Consider the following 18,096-nt stretch of genomic DNA (forward strand, 5'->3'; position numbering starts at 1 on the left):
ATGGTCACTTCCCAGCCTGCTGTAGGATCACATCGGTTCGTCTTCTTCCTGCTGGTACTGTAACTGAGATTTGGCAACAAGGCAATGTATGTTTGGCAACTCTGTGATCGACGAGTTACTTCCTGGTGTGCACGGAATTAAGCCTCAAAGTTCACTCGATTTTACCTGTCATTTCCATTGAATAATCTGAGTTATTGTCGCTTGAGGTGTAAACAAATGATTGTAAATTTACGATTTTCAGCCCAGGAAAGTCGATGCACGTGTAAATCGCAACTAATCTCGTCCTTTAAATACCGGTTTACGAATTCTAGTCACTATTGGTTTCGTAAGAGGGGAGTGAAACACATTTGTCTTCGCCAGCTCTGTGGTAACGTGCTCACCTGTAAAAAGCGACTGTTATGGTTCACAGTTCTAGTCTCACAGAGTGTAGATTTTTTTATCCCTTATGTGAAAGAGCTACAAGCACTCAGATCAATCATCGATAAGGAAATCTCAATAAAATGCTTTCGGCTCATAGTGCAATGGTGAAAAACTTACAATGCTGCACAGCAGGTAACGCCTCTTTCCGCTGCTGACAAGCAAATTTTGGGTTTCTAGGAATACATTTGCATACTTCTTGAGTATGACACAGCATACCAATTAAACACAGACCCAATCAAAATCTAAGTGAGTAGTATTTTACTAATTCGTGTCAATAGAGGCACGCCTGTGTACAGATACTCAGTTTTACTAAAACAGACTTTCATCGTAAGGTTATCGTGGGTAGTTTTATTTCATTTGTTATGATACAGTTCACAATTTTCGTTATGTTTCCTTTAGTGTTAATAAAACAATACTAACATGAGAGAGAAATTAATCATCAACAATATATGCGAATTCTCTGATGTTATCTATAACAGTCTGAACATGAACATGCAGTTTATTGATTACATGCATGTAGAAGAGATGTTCTGAGTTAAAATTGTCAAACAAGGTTTGAAGAAAAATAAAATGCCACTACCAGACAACAGCTAATGTAGAAAATACTTTTACGACGAATTTGGCACGATGCGCTCTCCCCATGCCCACTACAAAAGTTCCGAGATGCATCTGCTGCCTGCCTGTCTATTAAACCTGAAAAGAACAAAATGTCGCAGAAGTTAACTCTTTTTTCACATTCGACTATTTTGGGTTGAGAAGTGAGGGGAATTATGTTACAAGTTCCATTACACTGATAACTTTAACAGACAGCAGAACTGTGTTTTAAAAAATGTAGCAAAGAATATACTCGAACTCGCGACACTTACCATTACGCTAGTAGCTGACACACAGCTACAATAGCTCCAGAACGCAAAAACAATTCCTCCAGAACTTCTGCATTCCACAGCACTGTGAGATAATGCATATGGCCGAGTCTAGACTTCTGAGAGACAAACAGTGACACCTTTTTTTTTTTTTTGCACTGCACGATGTTTTCAACAAACAGATAGCCCAATACAGTAGCTCAAGTGGAAATGAACTCTTCCTATTTAAATTTCTGCATCCTACACTGTTGGCAGTTCTGTGTATGTGGGAGTTACGTGATTTTATTTCGGTGATTACAAAATAGAGTCGAATATATGCATTGGGTAGCCGAGGCAGCTAGTTCATGGTGATTCGGTCAACCAAGTATATGAATTCACTGAAGATGCTGCAAATTACTACAGGGAGCCTGTATGACACAATTCTTATCCAGTGTGGCGCAACGGCGTTATCATAGTAAAAGAAGCCACAGGGAAGAGGATTTGGTGGTCTGTTGGACTGATTTTACGTTCATATACCTATGGTCTGGGTTCAATCCCAACTTCTGTCAATGATTTTAGATAGGGAGAGACAGATTCCACTCTCTTCTGGCTACACCGAGTGAAGAAGATACAATAGCATTGTGGCCTGAAATTCACATTAAAAATGATATTCGTTCTCTACCAAGTAGACGTTAGGTTCGACCACAATAAAGTCTGGAGTGGCGACATGTAGTAACTCTATCATCAGTAACCTTTCTTATACTAGTTCTTTATTTCTAGTGACGAAACAAGTGCTATGTAGGCTCACAGGACACTTATTCCATCTTTTATCTGACCTTCTGTATGTCGATAAAATTGGTTCTGAACAGGGAATGCAGTTCAGACCGCCCTTAAAGCGGAATTTGATTCCTTCGTGACAATACAGCTCGGCAACAATTTGTTGTTTGTTCAAAACTGCAGATTCCTCGACATCTCCACATATTGCGCGTGAATGGGTTAGAATCCTGGCCCGGCACTAAAGATTTCGTTACGTATTATCAAGCTCTAGCATGAGAGCACCTATCTGCTGGTAGATAATAAATTTGATTTTTAATGTATTTTCATTCGTTGTCAACACAAACGATATCTGACGTTTTTGACTCCCAGTGAGACACAGAACTATTTGCGAGATCACTGTAAGTTCAAGATGTTATTCCGAGCTGCTGGTGGAGAAAAATTCGGTAACTGACGTCTCTCTGTGTGTAGTCAACAACGACATGTGTGGCGCTCTATTCCCAGTCAGCACTGAACTCTTCGTCATATTATTTCTAGTTCAAACATGCTCACATGTCGCTGCTAGTGCAACAAACGTTCGTTTTCTCTAGAATATAACAGCCATAGGTGCAGGGTTGGAGCCCTGGGAAGGAAAAAGTTAATCTTTCGTCTCGTCATTTCAGTTAAAACATCTAACTACTGCCGAGAAAATCCGAAATGTTACAGTTGATTCTGCTTCGATATCAATCCGGTTACGTCCTGGGTTCGAATCCCTGTCCAACACAAAGCTTTAACTCACGGCATTTCAAGTAAGTTACATGTTAAGAAGCAATATTTAACATCTCTCGTAGTTCATTAACAAGGACAATAGATGCTGGGTAGGAATTCGCGTCCGTTAAACATGTTTGCGTTATGTAATTTAAAGTTGGCATTTGCTAACTGATACTGTCTAAAGTCGAGGTATAGCACTCTCTGTATGCCTAATCAGGAATGACTGTTAGTGTCCGTCAGTCACGAAATCTTTGCTTAGTCTGCATGACGTGGGTTTGAATCCATATGCAGAACGAGACGGTTCGTTTGTCATTTGAAGTTCATACATATTCTCAACAAGCTGCTCGTGAATAACAAATTTTTAATGTCATTTTGTGTTAAATAATAAATACGGTATGTTACTTTGAAGAGGAAATCATGAATACGACGAACTTACTACTTGCATTACCTATCGGACGTAATAATGACAGTGGTAACATTTCAGGTATGTCATTTATTGTAATAAGTATGAGCTTACGAGCCTTTAAGGACAGTCTTATCTGCGATAAGGTGTTCCCTGATATTTGTGGTATCGTGGTATTACTTAACATCTTGAGTTATTGCGACACAGAGCAGTGTTTTCTAGTGGTGGCTTGTTGGAACCATTTTCAATAGCCAAACGACTGTACCAAGGAGCGATTAGAGGACCTGCTAGACAGCTGCGTTATGTGGGTTGCATGCGAATCAGGCGAAATGCAATTCAGGTCGTTCGGATACTTTTGAGCACGGCTGTACATATTTTCGTAACGCTCACGCATCAGCCCATCTGGTATTTGTGAAGACAGTTCAAAGGATCGTAAGGAAATACACAACTGGAAAAAATTAGTACCCCTGGAAAGACGACGTCGATTTCGATCTGATGACAGCACATGCCACCTGGGGGACAGTAGATGCACTGATAATTATTTCAACGTCGTCTGACAACAGATAGCGTAGTGACATAGCTACAACAGCACCATCTGTGTCTACCCTTTAATGGAGAATGCTCACAGCCAGAAGGCTCAATGTGATGCAGAAGTGTGAAGCAAGATGGCAACCATGCCACGGAGATGTAGTCGTGCTTTCTATAGCCAACTATGTAAGTTTGAAGGGGGTTAAACTGTAGCCTTCTGAGTGGCGAGATTGTCCTTTCGGGGAATTGCCACAAGACTTGGAGGTGCTGCGTCAGTTGTGCAACGAAGCTTGTATCAGTGGTCACGTGAACATTTTCACACCTGGACATCCTTGCAGCACCGACGCCCGACAGGATCGTACTATTGCAGGTACAGCAGTGAATATCAAACAGCTACCACACCACAGATAAGAGAGTTTGTGAGCCCATAGATATCAGCAAGAACTGTTGCGAACAGGTTGTTAGCAGTATGACTATGGGCACGCACACATCTAGCCAATCTTCCACTCATGCCACAGCATCGACATGCATGGGTCGACTAGTTCCTTCAGAGGATCATTTGGAAGATGGAATGGCGCACCTTTGTCTTCAGCGATGAAAGTAATTTGTGTCTGTACGCAAGTAATGGTCGTCTGCACATACGATGCAGACCTGGTGAGTGCTGTCTCATAGAGTGCATTCATCCAAGACACACTGGCCCTATCCTAGGCTTTATGGTCTAGTGTGCAATAAGCTGCAAATCTCGTTCACCTTTGGTGTTTCTGAGGGGACGCTATTCAGCGCTCGGCACGTGCAGAATGTTGTTTAGAGCCTTTTTCTGTCGTTCTTGCTGTGGGAAGTTGATGTGTTGTTCCAACAAGATAATGCTCGCACACACACTGTCCGTGAAAATAAACACGCTCTGCAAGACGTGTAGCAATTTCCCTTGCCAGTACGATCTTCGAAATTGTCTCCAATCGAGAAATTGTGGGATACGATGGACGAGAAGTGACTCGTGCGTCTCACCGACACACAACTCTTACAGAACTACATGAACAGGTTGATCAGACGTGGAATAACGTATCCCTGGCCAGAATTCGATATCTGTACGATCGACTGGATGCCAGAGTCAGTGCCTGCATCACCACCGGTGGAGGCTGCACCATATACTAACATGCGGTTTCAGCATGAGTGGATACCTAGTATCTCAGAACAACTAATGCTGTTGATCTGAAAATTTAATTATTTCATGCACTGTTGCGACAGTAAATCTTGAGTAAATTGGAAACCTCTAATAGGGTATAATATTTTTTTGTGACTTGTATCATTGCCTAGTCTCTGCTGACCTGTCAGACATTATGAAAGTCACTATAGGGTGTGCTAATGTCGGAACTTGGTCTCTCAGCGGTCCCCACGGTATCTAGTACGAATTCCTCCTGCAGTTGCAGCATTTCAGCAGACTAGAACTGACCTCTTGCGGAGGTTCCCCAAGTCGGCAAATGGTAATAAATGGATAGTAAGGTGCACTGACTGCCTTATCCACTACAAACAAATACCCAAGATTACTGTGAAATATTGTAATTCTGAAGCAAATAGCACCATTTGACTACAGTAATGTGTTTCATTCAAGACTAACATCAGAAGTAGTTTCCTAATGTAACAGCCTTTCAGGATGAGAACAACGTTCCACCCAAAGACAAACGACCTCGTGGAAAGTTTTAGTAAGACGTTGGAAGATTTGTTATTGATGTACGCCGATGTTGAACAGACTTGGGTAGGATCCTGCATGACATAACTTTTACATACATTGTAATAGAACAAGTAAGAACGAATTAGTGAGACAGATGGCAAGCATACAGAGCTTGGCCGCCCAACATATGGTCTGTGAATATAATGCCGGCCGGAGTGGCCGTGCGGTTCTAGGCGCTGCAGTCTGGAACCGCGTGACCGCTACGGTCGCAGGTTCGAATCCTGCCTCGGGCATGGATGTGTGTGATGTCATTAGGTTAATTAGGTTTAAGTAGTTCTAAGTTCTAGGGGACTGATGACCACAGCAGTTAAGTCCCATAGTGCTCAGAGCCATTTTTGTGAATATAACAACGCTAAACATCGACATGCAAGCTAGATCCCATGTGACTTACACATGTACCGATTGTGAGGCTGTCAGAAAAATTATTAAAGCACAACCGTTGCGCCGACCGGTGTGGCCGAGCGGATCTAGGCGCTTCAGTCTTGAACCGCGCGACCGCTACGCCCGCAGGTTCGAATCCTACTTCGGGCATGGATGTGTGTGATGTCCTTAGGTTAGTTAGGTTTAAGTAGTTCTAAGTTCCAGAGGAAGCTCTGGAAACATGGCTTATTTCCTTGTGGTATATTTGAATTTAAAACTGTATCCTATATAAGTATGAGAAATGCCTGCCGAGGCAGGCAGTCATCTCTGTCTAAATTTTCGTATGTGCTAAATAAAAGTGTTTTAAATGGAAAGTGTCAGTTCTTGTTGGCAATTCTGCTGGTACTCACTTCAGATTAAGCAACGTGCATTTTTAATATGTACACACAAAAGATATTTGGGCAACGTTTGTTAGTAATGTTTCAGCAACCGTTCTTTAAACAATTCAACGGCTGTAGCCGTTTTCTAGCTATAGACTGTAACTGGGTCCCTGATTTAACAGAAATAATAAATCGCCAGCTTGCTGTTGTTTTTACGTGCTTGGGTGAAAGACAGTAGGTGAATAGATTGTATCCACAGGAGAAAATGTCGCATCACTGTCGATGTTCTTAGAAACATCAAATGTGTGTTATCCTCAAGGCAACAGAGCTTGTGGTTAACCAATCAAAGAATGATTTTATTTTTCTTCTTCTTCTCCAGAAAAGGTATCAGTACTGTGGTGTCACTGCCAGACACCACACTTGCTAGGTGGTAGTTTTAAATCGGCCGCGGTCCATTAGTACCTGTCGGACCCGCGTGTCGCCCACTGTGTGATCGCAGACCGAGCGCCACCACAAGGCAGGTCTCGAGATACGGACTAGCACTCTCCCCAGTTGTACGGACGACGTAGCTAGCGACTACACTGACGAAGCCTCGCTCCTTTGCCGAGCAGATAGTTAGAATAGCCTTCAGCTAAGTCAATGGCTACGACCTAGCAAGGCGCCATTAGTAACATTGCATGTATCTATGGAGTCTCACTTATATCGTCAATAGCGATGTACCAAGGATGGATTAAAGTTAAGTATTCCAGAAGCTACGTATTTTCCTTTATAGCATTCATTACGTATCCTGTTACAGACCTGTCTCTTGCCTGCATGGGCTAGACGCGTGCCTTTCGGCTACTTCCGTGGCGTGGCTGTCTTGCTACGCCACAACAAGTACAATGTCATTTGCGTTAATGAGATCTGTAACAACTGCAGGCAGAGCCGGCCGATGTGGCCGATTAGATTAGATTAGATTAGATTAGTACTTGTTCCATAGATCATGAATACGACACTTCGTAATGATGTGGAACGTGTCAGTTTAATAAAAGGTGTCTATACAAGATATTACATTAGGCAAAATATTACACGACACTCAATATATATTGAGGATGGGAAATTACCCACTTACTGTATCCAAAAATTAATCTAATGAGTAGAAGGAGTTGCCATTAAGAAATTCTTTTAATTTCCTTTTAAATGCTATATGGCTCTCTGTCAGACTTTTGATGCTATTAGGTAAGTGGCCAAAGACTTTTGTGGCAGCATAATTTACCCCCTTCTGTGCCAAAGATAGATTTAACCTTGAGAAGTGAAGATCATCCTTTCTCCTAGTGTTGTAGCCATGTACACTGCTACTACTTTTGAATTCGTTCGGATTGTTAATAACAAATTTCGTAAGTGAGTATATGTATTGTGAGGCTACAGTGAAGGTTTCTAGCTCTTTAAATAAGTGTCTGCAGGATGATCTTGGATGAGCTCCAGCAATTATTCTGATTACACGCTTTTGTGCAATGAACGCTCTTTTACTCAATGATGAGTTACCCCAGAATAAGATGCCAAACGAAAGCAGAGAATGAAAATAGGCGTGGTAAGCTAATTTACTCAGATGTATATCGCCAAAATTTGCAATGACCCTAATAGCATAAGTAGCTGAACTCAAACGTTTTAGCAGATCCTCAGTGTGGTTTTTTCCAGTTCAACCACTCATCAATGCATACACCTAGAAATTTTGAATATTCTACCTCAGCTACCGATTTCTGATCGAAGTCTGTATTTATTAATGGGGTCATTCCATTTACTGTGTGGAACTGTATATACTGTGTTTTGTCAAAGTTTAATGAGAGCCCATTTGCAGAGAACCACATAATGATTTTCTGAAAAACATCGTTCACAATTTCACCAGTTAATTCTTGTCTGTCGGGTGTGATAGCTATACGTGTATCATCAGCAAAAAGTACCAGCTTTGCATCTTCGTGAATATAGAAAGGCAAGTTATTAATATATATTAAGAACAGCAGAGGACGCAAGACCGAACCTTGCGGCACCCCATTCTTGATTGTTCCCTAGTTTGAGAAATCACCAGTTTTTTGCATATTATGTGAACTGTTTATTTCAACTTTCTGCACTCTTCCAGTTAGGTATGATTTAAACCATTTGAGCACTGTCCCATTCATACCACAGTACTTGAGCTTATCTAGAAGTATTCCATGATTTACACAATCAAAAGCCTTTGATAGATCACAAAAAATCCCAGCGGGTGACTTCCGGTTACTCAGAGCATTTAATATTTCATTGGTGAAAGTATATATAGCATTTTCCGTTGAAAAACCCTTCTGGAAGCCAAACTGACATTTTGTTAAAACTTTATTTTTACAAAGGTGTGAAGCTACTTACAATACAGTACTTTTTCAAGAATAAGAAAAGAGGTTCTAGGCGCTACAGTCTGACACCTCGCGACCGCTACGGTCGCAGGTTCGAATCCTGCCTCGGGCATGGATGTGTGTGATGTGCTTAGGTTAGTTAGGTTTAAGTAGTTCTAAGTTATAGGGGGCTTATGACCTCAGAAGTTAAGTCCCATAGTGCTCAGAGTCATTTGAACTATTTTTTTGCAAGCAGACATTTCACATCGTTATGATTAGCGAAGATGCAAGTTTTTCTCCTTTTAAATAATTCCACCCCGTATGGAAAATCCTATGATCTGCCATTCCAATTTGAGAAAAATAACGTTCTAGTGTCTTGAACACTCATGATAGAAGTACGATAGTCAGTTATGGGAATGCATACCATGATAGTTTACCTCTTCATCTATGCATTTTCATATGTCCACAGTTACAGCAAACTACATCCATTTTAACCCGCTTGTTGTACTTAAACCACGGCCATGGCGTGCATCTATAATACCCTCCCCCCCCCCCCCCTCCAACGCACATAAACATACTTCCTCCCCTTACCAAAGGGACGATTCCTTCATGCATCAGAATGTGTTCAGTTAAAAGAGATCTTCTGTTAGTGAAGGAGTGCCAGGAATTTCTTTTTTTCCTAAGTCGATTCAGTGCCATCTTATTAGTTACTTGATCTACCCATCTTATCTTCAACATTCTTCTATAATACCAGAAGCTTCTGTGCTGTTCATGTCCGAGCTGGTTATCATCTACGTTTCACTTCTGTACAAGGTCACTCTCCAAACAAATTTCTTCAGAGAGTGCTACCTGATGCATTAATTTCGTATTAAATGTTAATCAATTCGTCTTTTCCAGAAATGCTTTTCGTGCTATAGCCACTCTGCCGTTTATGTAGTCTTCGTTTCGATCATCATCAATTACTTTGCTGTCCAAATAGTAATACTAAATTGCTACTTTTAGTGTGTCATTTCCTAATCTAATTCCTTCAGCTTAGCCTCATTATATTCGACTACATTCCACTACACTTGTTTTACTTCTGTTGATGTTCATTTTACATCTTTTCAGCATACCATTTACTCCATTCAACTGCTCTTCCAAGACCATTGCTGTCTCTGACGGACTTTCTAGGTCATCAGCAATCATCGAAGTTTTATTTCTTCTCCCAAAATTTTTAATCCGTCTCCAAATTTCTCCTTGATTTCCTTTACTGGTTTCTCGATGTACAAATTGAATAACACCGAGAAAAGACTACAAACCTGTCTCACTGCCTTGTCAACTTCCCTTTCATGTTCTTCGACTCTTAAAACGGTCTAGTTTCTGTGCAAGTTGTAAATAGCCTTTCGGATCCTGTATTTTAGCCCTGCTACTTTCAGAATTTCAAAGAGTGTGTTCTAGTCAACATTGCGAAAAGATGAATATAGGCTTTCATGACGTGTACTGCTGATGAAATCTTCTCTGGCCTCCAGGCGGGTGGCTGCGTTCATATTCCGCGACGTTTCGATAAGTGTCATTCTCACTTCGACAGAAGATAATGAGAATGAAACTCATCGAAACGTCGCGGAATTTGAAAGCAGCCACCCCGATGGAAGCCCGAGAAGATTTCACCATTTCGGAAACCTTTCTCTAAATCTACAAATGCTATAACAGCAGGTTTATCTTTCTTTAATCTGCTTCTAAGACACATTGAAAGGTCAGTATTTTCTCCTGTGACCCTCCATTTTCCGGAACCCAAACTAATCTCCTCCGAGGTCGGCTTCTAAAAGTTCTTCCATTCTTCTGCAAGTAATTCGTATCATTATTTTACAAGCGTGACATATTAAACTGATATTTTGGTTATATGCATAATAGGCGTAACCTACCTTCTTTGGAATTGCGATTTTCAGATTTTTCTTGTAGTCTGAGGGTATTTCTCAATTCTTGTATAACTTCACCACTAGGTGCAATATTTTTGTCATGGCTGGCTGTCGCGGATTCCAGTAATCCTGCGGGAATGTCATTTACTCCAGGGGCCTTTTTGTGACTTTTATCTTTCAGTGACCTGTCAAATTAGTCTCCCAGTATCAAGTAACCCGAGACGCATTCATAGAATTTCTCTTCCCTGCCTATAACATTGTTTCAAGTACGTTTCCCTTGTATAGCTCTCAAATATATTCCTTCCAACATACAGATGTCCCTTCAGCATTTATTTTTCCACAAGTTGTTGATGTACCTACATCTTTACATTTACCTCTAACTATTTCAGCTTTTCCATTTTGCACTTCTTCTCAATCTTATTTTTGAACGTCTGTACGCCCTTTTGTTTGCTTCATTTGCTGAATTTTTGTATTTGCTCCTTACGTCAATTAGAATCAGTACCTCCAGTGTTAGCCAAGGATTTATAATGGGCTTTGTCTTAGTACCTGTTTGATCCTCTTTCGCCTTCACTATTTCGTCTCTCAAGGCCACCAAGCGTCTTCTGTTATGCTCCTTACCTCTGTTTCAGTCAATCTATACTTAATGTTCCCTCCGAAACTCTCAAAATTCTAGTTCGCTCAAATTATTCATGTTTCTTCTCTTCAGTTTCCTAACTTTCTGCAGTTTCTTCTGTTTTAATTCTTCAGTTCATAGCCAATAAATTATGATTAGGGTCCAATTTTCCCCTGGAAATGTTTTGTAGTTTAAAATCTTGTTTTGAAATCTCTGCCTTGCCATTGTGCGATCTACTTTAAAACTTGTTGAGTCTTTTATGTAACTGAAATTAAAATCTACATCTACATCCATACTCCGCAAGCCACCTGACGGTGTGTGGCGGAGGGTACCCTGAATACCTCTATCGGTTCTCCCTTCTATTCCAGTCTCGTATTGTTCGTGGAAAGAAGGATTGTCGGTATGCTTCTGTGTGGGCTCTAATCTCTCTGATTTTATCCTCACGGTCTCTTCGCGAGATATATGTAGGAGGGAGCAATATACTGCTTGACTCTTCGGTGAAGGTATGTTCTCGAAACTTTAACAAAAGCCCGCACCGAGCTACTGAGCGTCTCTCCTGCAGAGTCTTCCACTGGAGTTTATCTATCATCTCCGTAACGCTTTCGCGATTACTAAATGATCCTGTAACGAAGCGCGCTGCTCTCCGTTGGATCTTCTCTATCTCTTCTACCAACCCTATCTGGTACGGATCCCACACTGCTGAGCAGTATTCAAGCAGTGGGCGAACAAGCGTACTGTAAGCTACTTCCATTGTTTTCGGATTGCATTTCCTTAGGATTCTTCCAATGAATCTCAGTCTGGCGTCTGCTTTACCGACGATCAACTTTATATGGTCATTCCATTTTAAATCACTCCTAATGCGTACTCCCAGATAATTTATGGAATTAACTGCTTCCAGTTGCTGACCTGCTATTTTGTAGCTAAATGATAAGGGATCTATCTTTCTACGTATTCGCAGCACATTATACTTGTCTACATCGAGATTCAATGGCCATTCCCTGCACCATGCGCCAATTCGCTGCAGATCCTCCTGCATTTCAGTACAATTTTCCATTGTTACAACCTCTCGATACACCACAGCATCATCTTCAAAAAGCCTCAGTGAACTTCCGATGTCATCCACCAGGTCATTTATGTATATTGTGAATAGCAACGGTCCTATGACACTCCCCTGCGGCCCTCCTGAAATCACTCTTACTTCGGAATACTTCTCTCCATTGAGAATGACATGCTCCGATCTGTTATCTAGGAACTCCTCAATCCAATCACACAATTGGTCTGATAGTCCATATGCTCTTACTTTGTTCATTAAACGACTGTGGGGAACTGTATCGAACGCCTTGCGGAAGTCAAGAAACAAGGCATCTACCTGTGAACCCGTGTCTATGACCCTCAGAGTCTCGTGGACGAATAGCGCGAGCTGGGTTTCACACGACCGTCTTTTTCGAAATCCATGCTGATTCCTACAGAGTAGATTTCTAGTCTCCAGAAAAGTCATTATACTCGAACATAATACGTGTTCCAAAATTCTACAACTGATCGACGTTGAGAGATATAGGTCTATAGTTCTGCACATCTGTTCGACGTCCCTTTTTGAAAACGGGGATGACCTGTGCCCTTTTCCAATCCTTTGGAACGTTACGATCTTCTAGAGACCTACACCGCTGCAAGAAGGGGGGCAAGTTCCTTCGCGTACTCTGTGTAAAATCGAACTGGTATCCCATCAGGTCCAGCGGCCTTTCGTCTTTTGAGCGATTTTAATTGTTTCTCTATCCCTCTGTCGTCTATTTCGATATCTACCATTTTGTCATCTGTGTGACAATCTAGAGAAGGAACTACAGTGCAGTCTTCCTCTGTGAAACAGCTTTGGAAAAAGACATTTAGTATTTCGGCCTTTAGTCTGTCATCCTCTGTTTCAGTACTAATTTGGTCACAGAGTGTCTGGACATTTTGTTTTGATTCACCTACCACTTTGACATAAGACGAAACTTGCTTAGGACTTTCTGCCAAGTCAGTACATAGAACTTCACTTTCGAATTCATTGAACGCCTCTCGCATAGCCCTCCTCACACTACATTTCGCTTCGCATAGTTTTTGTTTGTCTGCAAGGCTTTGGCTATGTTTATGTTTGCTGTGAAGTTCCCTTTGCTTCCGCAGCAGTTTTCTAACTCGGTTGTAGTACCACGGTGGCTCTTTTCCATCTCTTGGCACATACTCATCTAACGCATATTCTACGATGGTTTTGAACTTTGTCCACTGATCCTCAACACTATCTGTACTTGAGACAAAACTTTTGTGTTGAGCCGTCAGGTACTCTGAAATCTGCTTTTTGTCACTTTTGCTAAACAGAAAAATCTTCATACCTTTTTTAGTATTTCTATTTACGGCTGAAATCATCGATGCCGTAACCGCTTTATGATCGCTGATTCTCTGTTCTGCGTTAACTGTTTCAATTAGTTCGGGTATGTTTGTCACCAGAAGGACTAATATGTTATCGCCACGAGTCGGTTCTCTGTTTAACTGCTCAAGGTAGTTTTCAGATAAAGAACTTAAAAAAATTTCACTGGATTCTTTGTTCCTGCCACCCGTTATGAACGTTTGAGTCTCCCAGTCTATATCCGGCAAATTAAAATCTCCACCCAGAACTATAACATGGTGGGGAAATCTACTCGAAATATTTTCCAAATTATCCTTCAGGTGCTCAGCCACAACAGCCTGCTTTAACCGTGACCTTCACCCAAATCATTTCACATTTCGGATCTCCGTCAATTTCGTTCGATACTATTGCACTTCTTATCGCTATAAACACGCCTCCCCCTTCACTGTCCAGTCTGTCTCTGCAGTATACATTCCAATCTGAGTTTAGGATTTCATTACTGTTTACGTCTGGTTTCAGCCAACTTTCTGTCCCTAGTACTATATGGGCGTTGTGACCGTTTATTAATGAGAGCAGTTCTGGGACCTTTCTATAGACGCTCCTGCAGTTTACTATTAGCACATTAATATTGTTATTCCCTGTTGCATTTTACCTACTCCTACCTTGCCGCGTCTCAGGAGGCGTCTTGTCGGGCCTAGGGAGGGAATTCTCTAACCTAAAAATCCCCCATGTGCACTCCACACGTACTCCGCTACCCTTGTAGCCGCTTCCGGCGTGTAGTGCACGCCTTACCTATTCAGGGGGACCCTACATTTCTCCACCCGATAGCGGAGGTCGAGAAATTTGCACCCCAGATCTCCGCAGAATCGTCTGAGCCTCTGGTTTAAGCCTTCCACTCGGCTCCAAACCAGAAGATCGCGATCGGTTCTGGGAACGATACTACAAATAGTTAGCTCTGATTCCACCCCGCGAACAAGGCTTTCCGCCTTCACCAATTCCGCCAACCGCGTGTACGAACTGAACCCAGACGGCAGGAGTCATTGGTGCCGACATGAGCAACAATTTGCAGTCGGATGCACCCATTGCTCTCTATCGCCGCCGGCAGGGCCTCCTCCACATCTCGGATGAGACACTGGCCTTCTTCCCCGACCTTTCCGCTATTTCCCTAAGGGGCTCCATCACCCACCTAAAGTTGGAGCTCCCAATATCTAATAAACCCCTCCCCCCGTGTGCCTGCTCGGACCTTGCTGAAGGAGCAGCCACATGTCCACTCACAGGCAGAGCGGGCGATGCCACACGGCCCGCCTCCACATTTACCCTCCGCCTCGTGCGCCGTGAACGCCGCTGAACCCGCCACTCCCCTTGGGGAGAGGGTGGCCCAACCGCGCCCGGTACCCGCGAAGATGTCTCGACAGCAGGGACAGTGGATGAAGCATGTAACACCTGGGGTGTACCTTGCGACGCACCAGACTCCCCACTGCCGCTACACACCGAGGCAGCAGCCTGAAGACGGCTGACTGCGGCCATCAACACGTTCAGCTGTTCGCGAACAGTGGCCAGCTCCTCCTGCGTCCGTACACAGCAGTCACACATCCTATCCATCCTAAGGAATCAGTTTACTGAAGAGGGTTAATCAACTTTTAACTAGACTGCTAATTTACTAAAGGCGGCTGATTATTGACTAAACTGTGATTGCTAGCCACTTCTTGTAGAAAACAATGAAATTAGCACTACCTGTCTCTGGACTGTATTGAAAACAAACACTAGCACTACTGGCACTATGGCTGACTAAAGGGACTCTCTCTGACTGTATTCAAAACAAACACGAAATCTATGGAACACTATTAATAGCACTCGACAATTAAAGCTTCCTAAAAGCAAAAACACACGGAAGAAGAAGTGACAAGTAAGAAAAATACAGTTAATACTTAAATTAAGGTAGCTCGCTGCACAGCAGACGTGAAGCAGACAGCGGTTAGGACGGCACTGACTGGAGGAGAGTGACGCACTGCGCAGGACGAAATAGTAACTCGTGAATACAGGAAATCTCACGTGATAAGAAAATGAATTATTTAAGTATAGTCATAAGGAAAGAAGCGGAACATATATACAGGGTGGTTCATTGATCGTGACTGGGTCGAATATCTCACGAAATAAGCGTCAAACGGAAACACCACAAAGTTGTTAGCATCCCACTTAGTAAATGAATCGACTTCATTTACTTCCGGTACGATGGACGTGGAAGAATTATGGGCAAATTTTAAACACATTGTAAATCACGCATTGGACACGTATGTGCCGAAAAAGTGGGTTACGGACGGAAAAGACCCACCGTGGTTTAACAGTGCAATTCGGAGAATGCTCAGGACGCAAAGGCAGTTGCACTCGTGGTACAATAAAGATCGGGAGAATGAGGACAGGCAAAAGTTAGTAGAGATTCGTGCTGCTGTGAAAAGAGCGATGCGCGAAGCATTCAACTACTACCACCGTCATACCTTAGCAAAAGATCTTGCTGAAAACCCAAGGAAATTCTGGTCTTACGTAAAATCGATAAGCGGGTCGAAGGCTTCCATCCAGTCACTCACTGATCAGTCTAGCCTGGCAACGGAAGACAGCAAAACGAAAGCTGAAATTTTAAATTTAGCATTTGAGAAGTCTTTCATGCAGGAGGATCGTACAAACATACCGCCGTTTGAGTCTCGTACAGATTCCGGTATGGAGGACATATTGATACACATCCCTGGCGTTGTGAAGCAGCTGAATGGGTTGAAAATAAATAAATCGCCAGGTCCTGATGGGATTCCAATTCGGTTTTACAGAGACTACTCTACTGAATTGGCTCCTTACTTAGCTTGCATTTACGGCCAATCTCTTGCCCAACGTGAAGTCCCGAGCGATTAGAAAAAAGCGCAGGTGACGCCTGTATATAAGAAGGGTAGAAGGACGGATCCTAAAAATTACAGACCAGTGTCCTTAACAGCGGTTTGTTGCAGGATTCTCGAACATATTCTCAGTTCGAATATAATGAATTTCCTTAAGACAGAGATGTTGCTGTCCATGCATCAGCACGGCTTTAAAAAGCATCGCTCCTGCGAAACGCAACTCGCCCTTTTTTCAAATGATATCTTGCGAACCATGGATGAAAGGTATCAGACTGATGCCATATTCCTTGACTTCCGGAAAGCATTTGACTCAGTGCCCCACTGCAGACTTCTAACTAAGGTACGAGCATATGGGATTGGTTCCCAAATATGTGAGTGGCTCGAAGACTTCTTAATTAATAGAACCCAGTACGTTGTCGACGATGGTGAGTGTTCATCGGAGATGAGGGTATCATCTGGAGTGCCCCAGGGAAGTGTGGTAGGTCCGCTGTTGTTTTCTATCTACATAAATGGTCTTTTGGATAGGGTGGATAGCAATGTGCGGCTGTTTGCTGATGATGCTGTGGTGTATGGGAAGGTGTCGTCGTTGAGTGACTGTAGGAGGATACAAGACGACTTGGACAGGATTTGTGATTGGTGTAAAGAATGGCAGCTAACTCTAATTATAGACAAATGTAAATTAATGCAGATGAATAGGAAAAAGAATCCTGTAATGTTTGAATACTCCATTAGTAGTGTAGCGCTTGACACAGTCACGTCGATTAAATATTTGGGCGTAACATTGCAGAGAGATATGAAGTGGGACAAGCATGTAATGGTAGTTGTGGAAAAGGCGGATAGTCGTCTTCGGTTCATTGGTAGAATTTTGGGTAGATGTGGTTCATCTATAAAGAAGAGCACTTATAATACACTAATACGACCTATTCTTGAGTACTGCTCGAGCGTTTGAGGGAGGACATAGAAGCAATTCAGAGGCGGTCTGCTAGATTTGTTACTGGTAGGTTTGATCATCACGCGAGTGTTACGGAAATGCTTCAGGAACTCGGGTGGATGTCTCTAGAGGAAACGAGGCGTGGTTTTCGTGAATCAGTGATGTCTGATTTAGAGAACCAGCATTTGAGGCTGACTGCAGTAAAATTTTACTGCCGCCAACTTACATTTCGCGGAAAGACCACAAAGATAACATAAGAGAGATCAGGGCTCGTACAGAGCCATATAGGCAGTCATTTTTCCCTCGTTCTGTTTGGGAGTGGAACAGGGAGAGAAGATGCTAGTTGTGGTACGAGGTACCCTCCGCCACGCACCGTATGGTGGATTGCGGAGTATGTATGTAGATGTAGATATAGAACGAAACTTGTCTAGCTTGAAGGGGGAAACCAGATAGGACTATGGTTGGCCCACTAGATGGCGCTGCCATAGGTCAAACGGACATCAGCTGCGTTTTTTAAAAATAGGAACCCCCATTTTTTATTACATATTGCTGTAGTATGTAAAGAAATATGAATGTTTTAGTTGGACCACTTTTTTCGCTTTGTGATAGATGGCGCTGTAATAGTCACAAACATCTGGCTCACAATTTTAGACGAACAGTTGGTAACAGGTGGGAATTAAAATACAGAACGTAGGTACGTTTGAACATTTTATTTCGATTGTTCCAATGTGATACATGTACCTTTGTGAACTTATCATTTCTGAGAACGCATGCTGTTACAGCGTGATTACCTGTAAATACCACATTAATGCAATAAATGCTCAAAATGACGTCCGTCGACCTCAATGCATTTGGCAATACGTGAAACGA

The sequence above is a fragment of the Schistocerca serialis genome, chromosome 3 (genome assembly GCF_023864345.2).
Source record: "Schistocerca serialis cubense isolate TAMUIC-IGC-003099 chromosome 3, iqSchSeri2.2, whole genome shotgun sequence".
Classification (NCBI taxonomy): domain Eukaryota; kingdom Metazoa; phylum Arthropoda; class Insecta; order Orthoptera; family Acrididae; genus Schistocerca; species Schistocerca serialis.